Source organism: Salvia splendens, chromosome 11 (genome assembly GCF_004379255.2).
Source record: "Salvia splendens isolate huo1 chromosome 11, SspV2, whole genome shotgun sequence".
In the NCBI taxonomy this organism is placed as follows: domain Eukaryota; kingdom Viridiplantae; phylum Streptophyta; class Magnoliopsida; order Lamiales; family Lamiaceae; genus Salvia; species Salvia splendens.
In genome coordinates, this window is record NC_056042.1 from 12507796 (window position 1) to 12524424 (window position 16629).

Consider the following 16629-nt stretch of genomic DNA (forward strand, 5'->3'; position numbering starts at 1 on the left):
TGCACACCGACTAATAATGCACCATTATAGTGTAATAATGCAGATCATCTGGACCGTTGATGAATGAGATCTAACGGTCCAGATTAAGAAGGAACTTAAATCTAAGGGGAGAAAAGGAGTTTAACACTACCCATATATATATATATATATATATATATATATATATATATATATATATATATATATATATATATATATATATATATATATATATATATATATAGGATTGTGATCAAGGTAGAACCATTCTTAAACGTAGAACAAATGCCAAACGGAGGTCGTTAGATCTTTTAATCCAATCGTGTTGATTTGCACAACAACTTCCCATTACAACCAAAACTATTATTAATGGGTGAATGCAGAGAAGTGAAAAAATAAAGCATGCATGGACTCTTCTTCGTTTCATTCATTCTTCCATCAACATGTGAGTTTTTTCACATGTTGAGTCCGGAATGTCGTGAAAACATAGTCTAATATGTATGATTTTTAATCTTGACCGTCATTTTTTCCTCATCCAATGAATAAAATATGTAGAGTTCTAGGTTCTACACTTAAGAATGGTTCTGTCTTTAACGCAACCCTATATATATATATATATATATATATATATATATATAGTCGTGATCATATGATAACCCCTAAATATCGTAATAACCCTATAACTAAATCTGGACCACACATTTTTAAAATCACGCGGTCTAGATTAAAACTTAGATTTACTTCATAAAAAAAAGGCGAAGGGGTAAATATGTCATTTTCCTCATTTAATTTCTGAATTTCGCCAAATATCACGTAAAATGATAAAATGATATATTTTAGGTTTATGGCATAAAATGATAGTTTTGCCGGATAGAATGATACTCTACTTCATAAAAAAGGCGGAGGGGTAAATATGTCATTTCGCTCATTTAATTTCTGAGTTTCGCCAAATATCACGTAAAATGATAAAATGATATATGTTAGGTTTATTGCATAGAATGATAGTTTTGCCGAATAGAGTGATACTCTGAGTTGATAAAATGATACTCTGAATGATAAAATGATACTCTGAATTTCGCCAAATATCACGTAAAATGATAAAATGAAAGGTTTATTGCATAGAATGATAGTTTTGCCGGATAGAATGATACTCTAAGTTGATAAAATGATACTCTTGACTGATAAAATGATACTCTAAATTTCGCCAAATATCACGTAAAATGATAAAATGATAGTTTTGCCGGATAGAATGATACTTTCAGCCGATAGAATGATAGTTTTGCCGGGTAGAATGATACTTTCAGCCGATAGAATGATAGGTATTTTTTGTGTATAAAATGACATTTTTGTTTAATAAAATGATACTTTTACCTTATAAAATGATAATCTAAGCGGATAAGATGACAGTAACCTTATAAAAATGATAGTTTAGCTGAAGAAATTGCATATAAGCTGATAAAATGATACTTTAACGTGACAAAATGACATAAAACTGATAAAATGATAGCTTTTCCGGATAGAATGATAGTTTTGTCAGGTAGAATGATACTTTCAGCCGATAGAATGATAGGTATTTTTGGTATATAAAATGACATTTTTGTTTAATAAAATGATACTTTTATCTGATAAAATGATAATCTGAGCGGATAAAATGACAGTAACCTTATAAAAATGATAGTTTATCTGAAGAAATTGCATATAAGCTGATAAAATGATACTTTAACGTGACAAAATGACATAAAACTGATAAAATGATAGTTTTTCCGGATAGAATGATACTTTCAGCCGATAAAATGATACTCTGAATGATAAAATGATACTCTGAATTTCGCCAAATATCACGTAAAATGATAAAATGATAGGTTTATTGCATCGAATGATAGTTTTGCCGGATAGAATGATACTCTGAGTTGATAAAATGATACTCTGAATGATAAAATGATACTCTGAATTTCGCCAAATATCACGTAAAATGATAAAATGATAGGTTTATTGCATAGAATGATAGTTTTGCCGGATAGAATGATACTCTGAGTTGATAAAATGATACTCTTGACTGATAAAATGATACTCTGAATTTCGCCAAATATCACGTAAAATGATAAAATGATAGTTTTGCCGGATAGAATGATACTTTCAGCCGATAGAATGATAGTTTTGCCGGGTAGAATGATACTTTCAGCCGATAGAATGATAGGTATTTTTTGTGTATAAAATGACATTTTTGTTTAATAAAATGATACTTTTACCTTATAAAATGATAATCTAAGCGGATAAAATGACAGTAACCTTATAAAAATGATAGTTTAGCTGAAGAAATTGCATATAAGCTGATAAAATGATACTTTAACGTGACAAAATGACTTAAAACTGATAAAATGATAGTTTTTCCGGATAGAATGATACTCTGAGTTGATAAAATGATACTTTTGACAGACTGTTAAAATGATATATGTTAGGTTTGTTGCATAGAATGATAGTTTTCCCGGATAGAATGATACTCTGGGTTGATAAAATGATACTTTTGACTGACTGATAAAATGATAAAATGAGCGGAATTTAGAAATTAAATGAGCGAAATTTGGATACGTAAATTTTATCATGAGCGAAATGACATATTTACCCCCGCGCTTTTTTTTATGAAGTAAATCTAAGTTTTAATCTAGATCGCGTGATTTTAAAAATGTGTGGTCCAGATTTAGTTATAGGGTTATTACGGAAATTGGGGTTATCATTATAACGCACCCCCATATATATATATATATATATATATAGGGATGTATTCATTTCCTTTTCCTATATTTCCTCATTTTTCCTTCTTAATATCAGCCATTAGATTAGAGAAATGGACGGTCAAGATCAACATTAGGTAATTAATCCCGTGTTGCATTATTTGTCCTATTTTGTGCATTATGAGGGTAAAATAGTAATCTAATAATGGCTGGAAACCGCTACGAATAATGCACCACATGGTCACGAGTAATGCATATAATTGCCTATATAATGCACAATATGTGAACTGCAATGCATACGAACAAGATGTGTTGTGTTATGATGTTTGACACACGTTTCTTGTTTCCCCTAAGGGTTTAATAAGCTTAGGGGCTAGGGTATAGTACGTAGACATGTATGTAATCTTCACATGGTAACGAGTAATGGATATAATTGACTATATAATGCACAATTTGTGAACTGCAATGCATACGAACAAGATGTGCGGTGTTATGATGTTTGACACACGTTTCTTGTTTCCCCTAAGGCTTTAATAAGCTTAGGGGCTAGGGTATAGTACGTATGCATTAATAACAAATTATAAAACGATACGAATAATTCACCAAATTGTCACGAGTAATGGATGTTATTAACTATATAATGCACAATATGTGAACTGCAATGCATACGAATAAGATGTACCATGTTATGATATTTGACACACGTTTCTTGTTTCCCCTAAGGGTTTAATAAGCTTAGGGGCTAGGGTATAGTACGTAGACATTACTAAATGCACGTATGTAATCTTCAATCCGTTGATTAACCCATATACACAATACCTCTAATAATGCATAATATACTGAGATAATGACAATTAACAGCTACATAATGCACTACCTAAACCAAATAATGCACATACGTATATTCCAATAACAACAATTTGTTAGTAATGTCTACGTACTATACCCTAGCCCCTAAGCTTATTAAACCCTTAGGGGAAACAAGAAACGTGTGTCAAACATCATAACATGGTACATCTTATTCGTATGCATTGCAGTTCACATATTGTGCATTATATAGTTAATAACATCCATTACTCGTGACAATTTGGTGAATTATTCGTATCGTTTTATAATTTGTTATTAATGCGTACGTACTATACCCTAGCCCCTAAGCTTATTAAACCCTTAGGGGAAACAAGAAACGTGTGTCAAACATCATAACACAGCACATCTTGTTCGTATGCATTGCAGTTCACAAATTGTGCATTATATAGTCAATTATATCCATTACTCGTTACCATGTGAAGATTACATACGTGTCTACGTACTATACCCTAGCCCCTAAGCTTATTAAACCCTTAGGGGAAACAAGAAACGTGTGTCCAAACATCATAACATGGTACATCTTATTCGTATGCATTGCAGTTCACATATTGTGCATTATATAGTCAATTATATGCATTACTCGTGACCATGTGGTGCATTAATGTGGTGCATTATTCGCAGATACCAAAATGTGGCAGTTACTTTTCCGTCAAATGTCTATAATAACCCTGTAATGCATACAACCACCTTCATAATGCAACACGGAACCAGTTTTATAGAATCAATCTGATTCGTTGATGCCTTAGATCTAACGCGTAATATTAAGAAGGAAAAATGATCTAAGATGTGAAAAGGAGAATAACGCTCCCCTATATATATATATATATATATATATATATATGGGGTAGTGTTAATCTCCTTTTCCTCCCTTAGATTTAAGTTCCTTCTTAATATCAACCATTAGATTGATGGAATGGATGGACTAGATGAAGCATCACAAAATCATCCCGTGTTGCATTATTAGACTCATTCTGTGCATTATATGGGTATAATTGTAAAACTACAAGGAATTAAAACGGAAGGAGCGAGATTTCAGCGTGATTTTCTTAGACCTTCCATCTACCCACGCTCTCTCTCACTCCCACCGTCTCACTCCTCAAACCCACGATTCAACATCGTCTCCCCGAATTCCCCCCCTTTCCAAACCCTAGCAACCACTCCAATCCACCGGAAATCAACCTTAGTGTCAATTTTCGCTGTTAATTCAACCTTCCGCCGCCGTTTCACTGTCGAAAACTCACTCCCTTCGCGCGCGACTTCCAGTTCGAGTCGACAACAAGGTAGGGTTTTAACGCTTCAAATTTTCGTAATACCCACTGTTTATCGCCGATTATCACCGCTGACACACTACCTAATCGTCGATTCATGTTTTTCGCACTTGTTTTGGTCGAGATTTTCGTAAATCGTAAAATCGTGTTCATTTGTGTTAGGGCTCTATCTATTATTGAGATTTGTAGTTAATAACTGGTTGACAATTGTGTATTGAGCGAATTTGGAGAGAAGATTGAATCCGATTTGATTTTTGGTTGAGTGTATGTTATATTATGTCGTGCATTATTCGATGGAATGTATACATTGTTGTAGGAAGTGTTGTGCTTTATGTTTTAGGCATTATAGGTCTGTTGTTGTACATGGGTAAATGAGTGAATGCGGTAGTTGTATGTTCATTAGTTGATTGAATCTGTACATTATGTAGCTATTTCTATGCATTATTTATCATGGTTTAACCATTATGTTGTGTTGCACATGCGTCATAGAGTGAATGCAATATTTGGATGTTCATTACTTGATCGAATCTGTACATTACGTAGCTATTTCTATGCATTATTTTTCCTGTTTTATGCATCCTTTGACCGTTGTTGTACATGAGTCTAAGAGTGAATGCAATATTTATATGTTCATTACTTGAGTGATTCTGTTCATTATTGTTTATTTGAATGCATTTTTATTCTGTTTTATGCATCATGTGACTGCTGTTGTACATGGGTCAATGAGTGAATGGAATATTTGTATGTTCATTACTAGACCGGATCTGTACATTATTTAGTTATTTTAGTGCAGTATTTATCATGGTTTATGCTTTATGTGACTGTTGTTGGACATGGGACAATGGGTGATTGTAATATTCGTGGTGCATTTGTTGATTTATTCTGAACATTATTTGATTATTATAATGCATTATGTATTAGTTTTTAGGCATTATTTTGAGGCTTCTGTACAAGGGTGTATAAATGAATGCAGTATAACTGTCCAAATGATTTATTCAGTCTGTACATTATGTAACTAATTGTATGTTATTATTGTGTATGTTGTACACCATCAAAGCAGCTAAGATTGGACATCGACGAGGCAGTCGATGATATACTATTAGCAGGAATTGCCCAGAAATTCCGGGAGCAATTATCAGAGGCCGGGACTAGTACAGTTCCGGAAGAGACGGAGGATAGGAAACCAAGGGGTAGGCACGTCGACCATCTGTATTGTCGACGGTTTCTGAATTCTATAAAGAGTTTAATTCCACGGCAGAAGGAAGCCGTCACGGAACTTGTACATGAGTCTAAGAGTTAATTCAATATTTGTACATTGTTTAGCTATTTGTATGCATTATTTATCCTGTTTTATGCATCATTAGACTGATGTTGTACATGAGTCTAAGAATTGATGCAATATTTGTATGTTCATTACTTGAGTGATTCTGTACATTATTTGGCTATTTGAATGCATTATTTATCCTGTTTTATGCATCACGTGGTTGTTGTTGTACATACTACACCGTAGCTCATAGGCTTGTTAAACCCTTAGGGAAAACAAGAAACGAGCGCTAAACATCGAAACACGGTACAACTTAAATGAAATGGGGCAAGATAAATGTTCATTACATATCACAAATAATGCATTCCAGAAGCTAAAACTTTGCAATACACTACATAATATGTACATTATAAATATCTGCTTTAAAAAATACCTACGCGCTATGCATGTGCAACCCCAGACGAATTACTGCAGCTCGTGTATTTGGACAACGTTTTTTAGACTTAGAACATACTACACCCTAGCCCTTAGGCTTGTTAAACCCTTAGGGAAAACAAGAAACGTGCGCCAAACATCCAAAAACGGTACAACTTAAATGAAACGGGGCAAGATAAAGGTTCATTACATATCACAAATAATGCATTGCAGAAGCTAAAACTACGCATTACACTATATAATATGTACATTATGTATATCTGTTTTAAAAAATGCATACGCGCTATGCATGTGCAACCCAGACGAATTACTGCAGCTCGTGTATTTGGACAACGTTTTTTAGATTTAGAACATACTACACCCTAGCCCCTAGGCTTGTTAAACCCTTAGGGAAAACAAGAAACGTGCGCCAAACATCGAAACACGGTACAACTTAAATGAAACGGGGCAAGATAAATGTTCATTACATATCACAAATAATGCATTACAGAAGCTAAAACTACGCATTACACTATATAATATGTACATTATGTATATCTGTTTTAAAAAATGCATACGCGCTATGCATGTGCAACCCAGACGAATTACTGCAGCTCGTGTATTTGGACAACATTTTTTAGACTTAGAACATACTACACCCTAGCCCCTAGGCTTGTTAAACCCTTAGGGAAAACAAGAAACGTGCGCCAAACATCGAAACACGACACAACTTAAAGGAAATGGGACAGGATAAATGTTCATTACATATCACAAATAATGCATTATAGAAACTAAAACTACGCATTATATTATACAAAATATACATTATGTGCAACCCCAGACGAATTACTGCAGCTCGTGTATTTGGACAACGTTTTTTAGACTTAGAACATACTACAACCTAGCCCCTATGCTTGTTAAACCCTTAGGGAGAACCAGAAATGTGCGTAAAACATCGAAACACGGCACAACCTTAATTAGGTAAGGAAAAATGTTCATTACATACCACAAATAATACATTACAGAAACTAAACTACGCATTATACTATACAATATGTACATTATGTGTACATTATGTGGATCGACGACCGAGTTCACGTTCACCAGGACTTCAAAGACCACGAGTTGAACCATTCAACTCACCAGCACAACCTCTTCTACAACCTTCTCAAAACACGGAATTTGAAACCTTGAGTCCACCTGCAATGTGAGAAAATGGTTATACCCTCATACGAGAAGCAAACGAGTATGATAACACAACTGAATTCCTAATTTCGTGGGCTCACATTTCTGATGCTATTCTTTTGACAGATAGCAGTAAACATTGCACCATGAATGTCAAAGGTTTGCAATTTAGGATGGCTGTTGAAGAAGTCGACAAAATCTATTTTCTGAACAATAAGCATTACCGCAAAACGCTGGAAACTACAGAATCGTGCAGTGAGGGAGAAGGAAGATAACGAAATCTCTACAATTTTGACAGATAGCAGCAAACATTGCACCATGAATGTCAAAGGTTTGCAATTTCGGATGGCTGTTGAAGAAGTCGACAAAATCAATTTTCCGAACAATAAGCATTACCGCAAACCGCTGGAAACTACAGAATCGTGCAGTGAGGGAGAAGGAAGATAACGAAATCTCTACAATTTTGTTGAAAAAACCGCAGAGATGCTGAAGGGAAGAAATCATGAAATTTCCATAACAACCCACTTAATTGAATCTCTATTATACCCTTTACGTTTTTTAAATGATTAAATTTGATAATTTCAGCAAATTATTTAGACCATAGGATTTGATTAAATCAACGCATAAGATTAAGAAGGAGAAAGGAGAAATGACGGGAAAAGGATTTGAATACAACTCTATATATATATATATATATATAGGGTTTTAATCTACCAAAAGAAGCCCTTATGTAAAGAAATACAGACCAAATACGGGCCGTGAGATCTGGAAATGAATGGCCACGATCTGGTGTTGTGAATGATTTTGTTGGGTCATAATAGGAGGGTCCTGTGTCATGAAAGGGTAATTTAGGTATGGAAAATATTAACAACTGCCTTCCGTTATTTACGAGCGGATTAATTGGAATCATTACTCCACACGTTATTAATATATTAAAAACTAATTATTAGTACAAACGAAGAATATTCTCGTGTTTTGAATATATTTAAAAACAAAAACGAGATTCTATGCAAGTTTTTAACATATTAAAAAAGTTAGAACGATTGAATCATGCAAAAACAATTGTTATGAACATTAATTATGCTTTTGGGTCATACTAAACAATTTTATATGTCATATCATTGTGTGGGTATATTGGGTCATATTTAGGCAACATTAGAGTCATCATATAAAACTAGTGTTTTATACGCCAAGATATTAATTTATTCACTTGGGTCATACTAGATGAATATATGGGTCATGCAAAGTTAAAGTTAAACTGAGTCATAATAAACCACAGTTCAAGACATGACATAAAACTATTGACAAACAGAATGCCAAATAAAATTAAGAATGAACTCAATCATTTCTAACAACGTAACATTGCAAATAAAATGGTCTCCAAAAAAAGATTTAAACCGACGTATTACTTAAAAAAACAAAATACATTGTATCAAACATCAGAATTTCTTCTTGACCGCAGCTTTTCTTTCTCTTTGAATTTGTCGCAATTCCTTGAATCATGGTGACCCCACTCCTGACATTTCTTACATTGACGCCAAGGCTTGCTCTTAAGCTTCAAAGCCTTCTCCACTCTTGATGGGAGTCTACTACCACATCCCTTCGTGCTGACGACTTCAGGAGATTGTACATCTACCTCCTGGGGTGCCTCAACACCATAAAATTCCTCCATTAGTTTCTTCTTCTGGGTTATATAATAATAATAGGTCATAATAGGATGAAATCGCGACATACAACTCATACCACTATCTTATTTGAAAATGGGTCATACTATACAAAAATCGAAACATAGCGGACAAATCGGTCATATTTAGTGCATATAAACGGTCGTACAATAACATGTCATATTAGCAATACAAATAAGTCATACTTGCATCATTAATGATACTGATACAGAATCAAGAATAAAAATAATTGATGATAAAGTTATGTCATACTAAGTACGGACTAAGGTCATACGTAATCATGTCAAAAAAATGAGAATTCAGATACTTAAATTCTAGGTTAAATAAAAAATGCCCGCAGAAATGAAAAATGAGAAGAAAAATTGAAGTAATTGATTTAACAATCCATAATTTCATCTCCTTCCTATATTAATTGAAGAATAATTTCATCTCCTTCATAACACGGGAATTAGTATGATTATATGTCATAATAGGATGAAATCGCTTCATAAAAGTGATACAACTATCCTATACAAAAATGGGTCATACTAAACACACATATAAGCATATCACAAAAACGTTGATACCAATTGAATACTAACAGACTCCACTAAATATCATAGCCACACGCCAACTAAGTAAGACTTACATCGTTACTAATATTGATACATAAGCAAGAGTAAAAAAAGGATTATAATTATAAGTCTTCAAAGGATGTTTTAAAAGATAACCTGTATTCTCCACAATGTCATCTACGGGTGACTGATTATCTACATGCGAAGTAGATGGCGTTTCATAATCCATTCCCGGATGTCTATATCATAACAAAATAGAGCAAATCTTATTCTTAAAACATTAAACAATATCAATAAAATTTCAGAAACATAAATTCATACGTCTACATAAAAATTGCCCCCATACAATAAAATGAGATGCATAACTGAATTAGATGGCAATAACTCACAGTATATATTCGACAGAGATACAAGAACTACAAATTCAAAAACTGGATGAAGATAGCAATTTAAACTGAAATGGCTAGCATCGAGATTTTGGAATGGAAACTCAAGTGTTGACAGGGAATAAGACTACACCACAATAACTACATCGACAGAGAATTTTTGCATATCTTCAAATGTTAAGACTATGCAGAACTACATTAATTGGAATAGGGTATGCAAATTCAACGAAAGATTGAAGAATAAGAAATTATGGTCTAATACACTACGCTAAAGAGCAATTAGTGGAGAGATGACAAAGCAAAATTATAGGAAATACTATAACTACCAACATACTGCAATTTACTTAATTAACCTTTTTAGATTATAAATAATTAAAATAATAATATCTTCCCATTAAATCTGGCCGTTAATTAATGTAATCTTAAGATTAGATTGTATAATCCAATGGACATAAAACCGTCTGCAATTCTTGGTTTAAGGCCATTTTTATTTTGATCAAATGCCTATATATATATATATATATATATATATATATATATATAAATGGCCTTAAACCAAGAATTGCAGACGGTTTTATGTCCATTGGATTAGACAATCTAATCTTTAGATTAGATTAATTAACGGCCAGATTTTAATGGGAACATATTATTATTTTAATTATTTATAATCTAAAAAGGTTAATTAAGTAAATTGTAGTATGTCGTTAGTTATAGTATTTCCTATAATTTTGCTATGTCATCTCTCCACTAACTGCTCTTTATCGTAGTTAGTTTATTAGCCCATAATTTCTTCTCCTTCAATCTTTCGTCGAATTTGCATACCCTATTCCAATTAATGTAGTTCTGCTTAGTTTGGTCATACTAAGCATTTAATACGTCATATGATTATAATATAATCATTTAAATGAACACTTCAGGGTCAAAATATGCGCTAATCGAAGTCATAATAACATATACATAAGTTTGGTCATAATAAGCATTTAATTCGTCTTACGCTTATAATATAAATATTTAATTGATCACTGTTGGGTCATAATACTGCTACAAACCGAAGTCATAATAACATATAGCTAAGTTTGGTCATAACAAGCATTTAATTAGTAATACGTTTATAATATACATAATTTAACCATTAAATACATACCAACTATACGCTAATCAACGTTATAATAACATATAGATATGTTTGGGCATAATAAGTATTTAATACGTCATATGTTTATAATATAAATATTTATATGCACAATTCAGGGTCAAAATATGCGCTAATCTAAGTCATAATAACATATAGATAAGTTTGGTCATAATAAGCATTTAATTCGTCTTACGCGTATAATATAAATATTTAAATGATCATTGTTGGGTCATAATATGCGCCAACCGAAGTCATAATAACATAGGTGAAGTATCTGACGAATCTTCGCTCGAACAAAGAGTGGTTGGAGTTTTTAATTGTTGTGCCTATTCAGAATTTCCAGAAGAGTTGTGTGATTTAGTGATTAGGATTTTTTGGGGTGAGGTAGATATGTTGGGGGAGAGACGAATTGAATAGGCGGGAACCGAACAATCAGGCTACTGGCGTGTGGAGTAATGCTCCCATGATTTCCGCGAAGAAAAAACGAAACGTTTGTTTTTATTTTTTTGGTGCCCATTTTACCCTTTTATGCCTCAATTCTTTCTTATTATGACCTAACAATATGGTTGTCAAGACTAAATCGTGGCTGCCCATAATCAGATCCTACGTTTCAGATTTGGTCTGTATTTTTGTACTTCAGGGCGTTTTTTGATAGATGAATACCCTATATATATAGGTTAGTGATCAAGATATAACTAATCTTAAGTGTATAACTAGAGAACAAATCTCAGCCATCATCTTAATGGAACAAATATTATTTATTTTAATAATACAAAATAGGCCAAGGGTATTTTTGGAAATTATATTATGAAATTTAAATATGGCGGTTTTCATTCTCTCCTTCCAAATCTGCGATCCTTTCTTTCTCCTTCCAAATCTGCGATCAAGCTTCAGACCAAATGGAAATTGCTATTCCATTGCTGTAATGCACAGCATCATCCACCACTGCCTCCCACTCTCTCTCCCCACCGCCGCCGCGGCAGCAAAGCTCGTGCCTTCTCTCAGCATCTCCACCTCTTCCTTCACGCAGACCTTCGCTGGCCAAGTCGGGGAGCTCGAGCTCGGGGAATTTGGAGAGGTTAGGGTTCCGCGGTGGCGGCGATGGCTTTGGCGACGACGTCTCCGGCGAGGAGATCTTGCGGCCAAATCTTCGAATGGAGCTTGCTCTTAGGAGATCTTGCTCGGTTGTTCGTCTGATTGGAATTGTATTTTTGGGGCAAGATTCATCAGACAGTGTCCAAGTTTGGAAATTTTCAGAAAACGTGTCTGATGTTGTTGGTGGTGTTCGAAGCCCTTTTGGCCTCTCAGGTGGATCCTGAAAATTTTAAAATTCATGCATGGAGAGATGTTTATTATCATGACTTCTTCACAACCCTCCCTAGAATGAGTGCATAGATACATTACCATGGGCATTTGGCATTGGAGTAAAGGATGATCAAAAGCAGGCTGTTGATGAGTCAATACACAATCGAAGATATCACCATCTGGACTCTGTAAAAAGCAAAGAAAAAATTAATCAGACATAAATAATGTCTACAAAACACATCACTCTTAGCATGATTTTACTTCACTCTTGTTAACAAAACACATCACTCTTAGCATGATTTTACTTCACTCTTGTTTACAAAACACATCACTCTTAGCATGATTTTACTTTACTCTTATTCTGATTTTACTTCACTATTGTTTACAAAACACATCACTCTTAGCATGATTTTACTTCACTCTTGTTTACAAAACACATCACTCTTATTCTGTTTTTACTTCACAATTGTTTACAAAACACATCACTCTTATTCTGATTTTACTTCACTCTTGTTTACAAAACACATCACTCTTATTCAGATTTTACTTCACTGTTGTTTACAAAACACATCACTATTATTCTGATTTTACTTCACTCTTGTTTACAAAACACATCACTCGTAGCATGATTTTACTTCACTCTTGTTTACAAAACACATCACTCTTAGCATGATTTTACTTCACTCTTGTTTACAAAACACATCACTCTTAGCATGATTTTACTTTACTCTTGTTTACAAAACACGTCACTCTTATTCTAATTTTACTTCACTCTTGTTTACAAAACACATCACTCGTAGCATGATTTTACTTCACTCTTGTTTACAAAGCACATCACTCTTAGCATGATTTTACTTCACTCTTGTTTACAAAACACATCACTCTTAGCATGATCTGAGCTTTTCTATAGCTCTTAGCATGATCTGAGCTTTTCTATAGCTTTCCACCCACGCTTCCTTATTACAGATTTCATTTTCTCCTCTCTCTATTTCTATCTCGCCATCCTTCATTTGACTTGCACAAATATTGCAAATACACAAAGCTTTCATCGTTTCACATACACACTTGGATTAGTTACGCCTGTTTGTTTGTAGCTATTTTTTTCGCCCACAAACACGCACTGTGTAGTGAAATGTTGGATCTGAACGTTGACGCCTCCTCCTCCGGCGATGAGGTGGACTGCGGCAAAGCGGAGGCTGCTGCTGATTCGGTGGCATCCACGACGACGACGACCTCCGCCAACAATAATGCAGCCGCTGACGAGGCCGATTGCAGCAGCTGGACTCGTGAGAAATCGGCCTCCACGCTCAATTTCGCAATCCTGAACAACGACGTGATCGAGATCGAGGATGACCCCGACAATGACGCCGGGAACGAGCTGCAGCTCTTTCCGATCGCCAATTCGCCGTCGCCGGCGATGGTTAGGGCGAAGTATTGGCTGAATCTGTCTGTGCCGGAGGTCGACGAGATCCATTTCAGAGTTTCAGTGAACTCTTTGTCAAGCATGTTAGCTTTCATTAATCATTTTCTTGTTATGCCACCTGCAGTTATGGCTCCACCAATTGAAATTCCAAGCAAATCTCCTGCCGTCCAGAAGGCCTGGATTGAGCTACCGACGTCATTTCAATTTTGTATGTGAAGTGACAATTATATCCCTGCCTTGTTAATGTGGAGTAAATTTGTGATTGAGAGAACTAATTTCTCCTTAAATTAGAAAATTATATGTATTAATACTAGCCATTGATTTTCTTGATCTTGTGGCTATGATTTGTTCTCTAGTTATTTGGTTAAGGGGTGTTTGTCATAGATCACTACCCTATATATATATATATATATATATATATATATATATATATATATATATATATATATATATATAGGGTTTTGATCCATGCAAAACCATTCTTAATACAAAAATGCAGAACCAAGCATACAAAAGTCATTTTTAGGTCATTGTAAGCTTATTTTTACGTCATTATAGTAAGGATGACATGAAATGATCTTAACATGACCTCAAACCCAAAGTTTATAATATGACCTAAAACTGCTTTACAATGACCCTCCGTGTTTTTGTTTAATTATTGACCATTGGATTGTCAAATCTCATGGTCAGGATTTGGTCTGGATTTTGTATTGAGATCAAGTTTTGTATTGATCATTTTCCTATATATATATATATATATATATATATATATATATATAGGGTCCCCTAATTCCCACAACACCTTCTTAGTGTAGAACTAGAGACTAAAGATTAGCCAATGGATTTTAAATTAGTGGTTGAGATTCGAGCTCCTAACTCTTAAATTCGTATTTCATCCTATGAATTAAATTGTTCATCCAAAGGGCATCTTAGTCATTCTGTAAATTATTGTAATTGGGTAAAATTGAATGTAGCGTAATTCAAGGGAGATTGTGTTAGGGTAAATCAAAAGTCACCCTTTCAGTCTCCCGCTCAACGTTTCATCTTCCTCCCACACTCTTCTCCCCCAACGCGGTGTGTCATACTCCTATTCTCTTCACTTATTCACCGATTAATTCCTTCCGTCGGCATTCTCCATCATAGATTATCTGTGGAATTTCAACAATGGTGGAGACAAGATCTACAAAACTGAACGATATTTTTTTTGCTTAAGCATTTTTCTCAATCTACGAAAACCCTACAACCTTAACTCAAAAATTTTGGTTTTAGGTGAGCGGATGTTGCGCTCCAAAACTTCATCTGGAGTCAGTGAGTTCAAAGCATTTGTTTATTTTGTTTAGATTTTGTGTTTTCAAATTCTCGTATTTTTCAAATAAGTTCAGCGCATATGGTAATTTAGTTTTTTTTTCCGTAAATATGTAATGCATTATGGTAATTTCAGTGCATATGGTAATTTAGTTCATCCTTCATATTTCCTGATTTTGTGTTTTCAAATTCTCGGTTTGTTTTCTGATTTTGTGTTTTCTGATGATTCTAGTACAACTGTATTCAATTGGAAAACAGTTCTGGTGAGCTATCAACAATTCGGGAATTTTAATTTTGGTCCAAACTTTGTCGTTTGATTTTAGTTCAGTAAAGTGTTCCGATGTAACTGAAGTTATGAAATTGTTCGATGAAGTATTTTGAACATAAGCAGAAGTATTTATTGGAAGAAAATGTAAATGATTTAGCTTATTTTATTTAATTATAAAATGAAATCTTTTCTGCATATGATGAAGTATTTACTTCTGATTGGTGTCAGTTGGTGGTTTGTGAATGATTTATGTGTGCGATATATGAAGTGTGTTCAGTTTTAGATGAGTTTTTACTTCTGATTGGTGTTAGTAGGTGGTTTGTGAATGATTTATGTGTGTGATATATGAAGTGTTTTCAAATTCTCGTATTTCTTCAAATAGGTCCAGCGCATATGGTAATTTAGTTCATCCTTCATGTTTTCTGATCCTCGTTTTAAAGTTCAGTGCATATGGTAATGTAGTTCATCCTTCATTTGTGTTTTCAAATTCTCGGTTTGTTTTCTGATTTTGTGTTTTCTGATTCTAGTACAACTGTATTCAATTGGAAAACCGTTTTGGCGAGCTATCCACAATTCAGGAATTTTAATTGTGGTCCAAATACTGTTCAACCTTGATGAATGCAATAATCAGTCATGAATGTCTCAACAACAAGCGCATCACAACGAGTTACTACGTAGAGGAAAGCAAAAACAAGGACATTGATGTTGAAAAAATGATAGCATGTTACCTTAAGAAGAAGTGATGATTTGATATTTGAAATCGGAACAATTTTTCCCACGTAAACTGTAAACCGAATAGTTTAAATCTTCCTTTTTTATTAGCTTAAAGTAACCAAAACTGGTATATTGTGTAGTACAC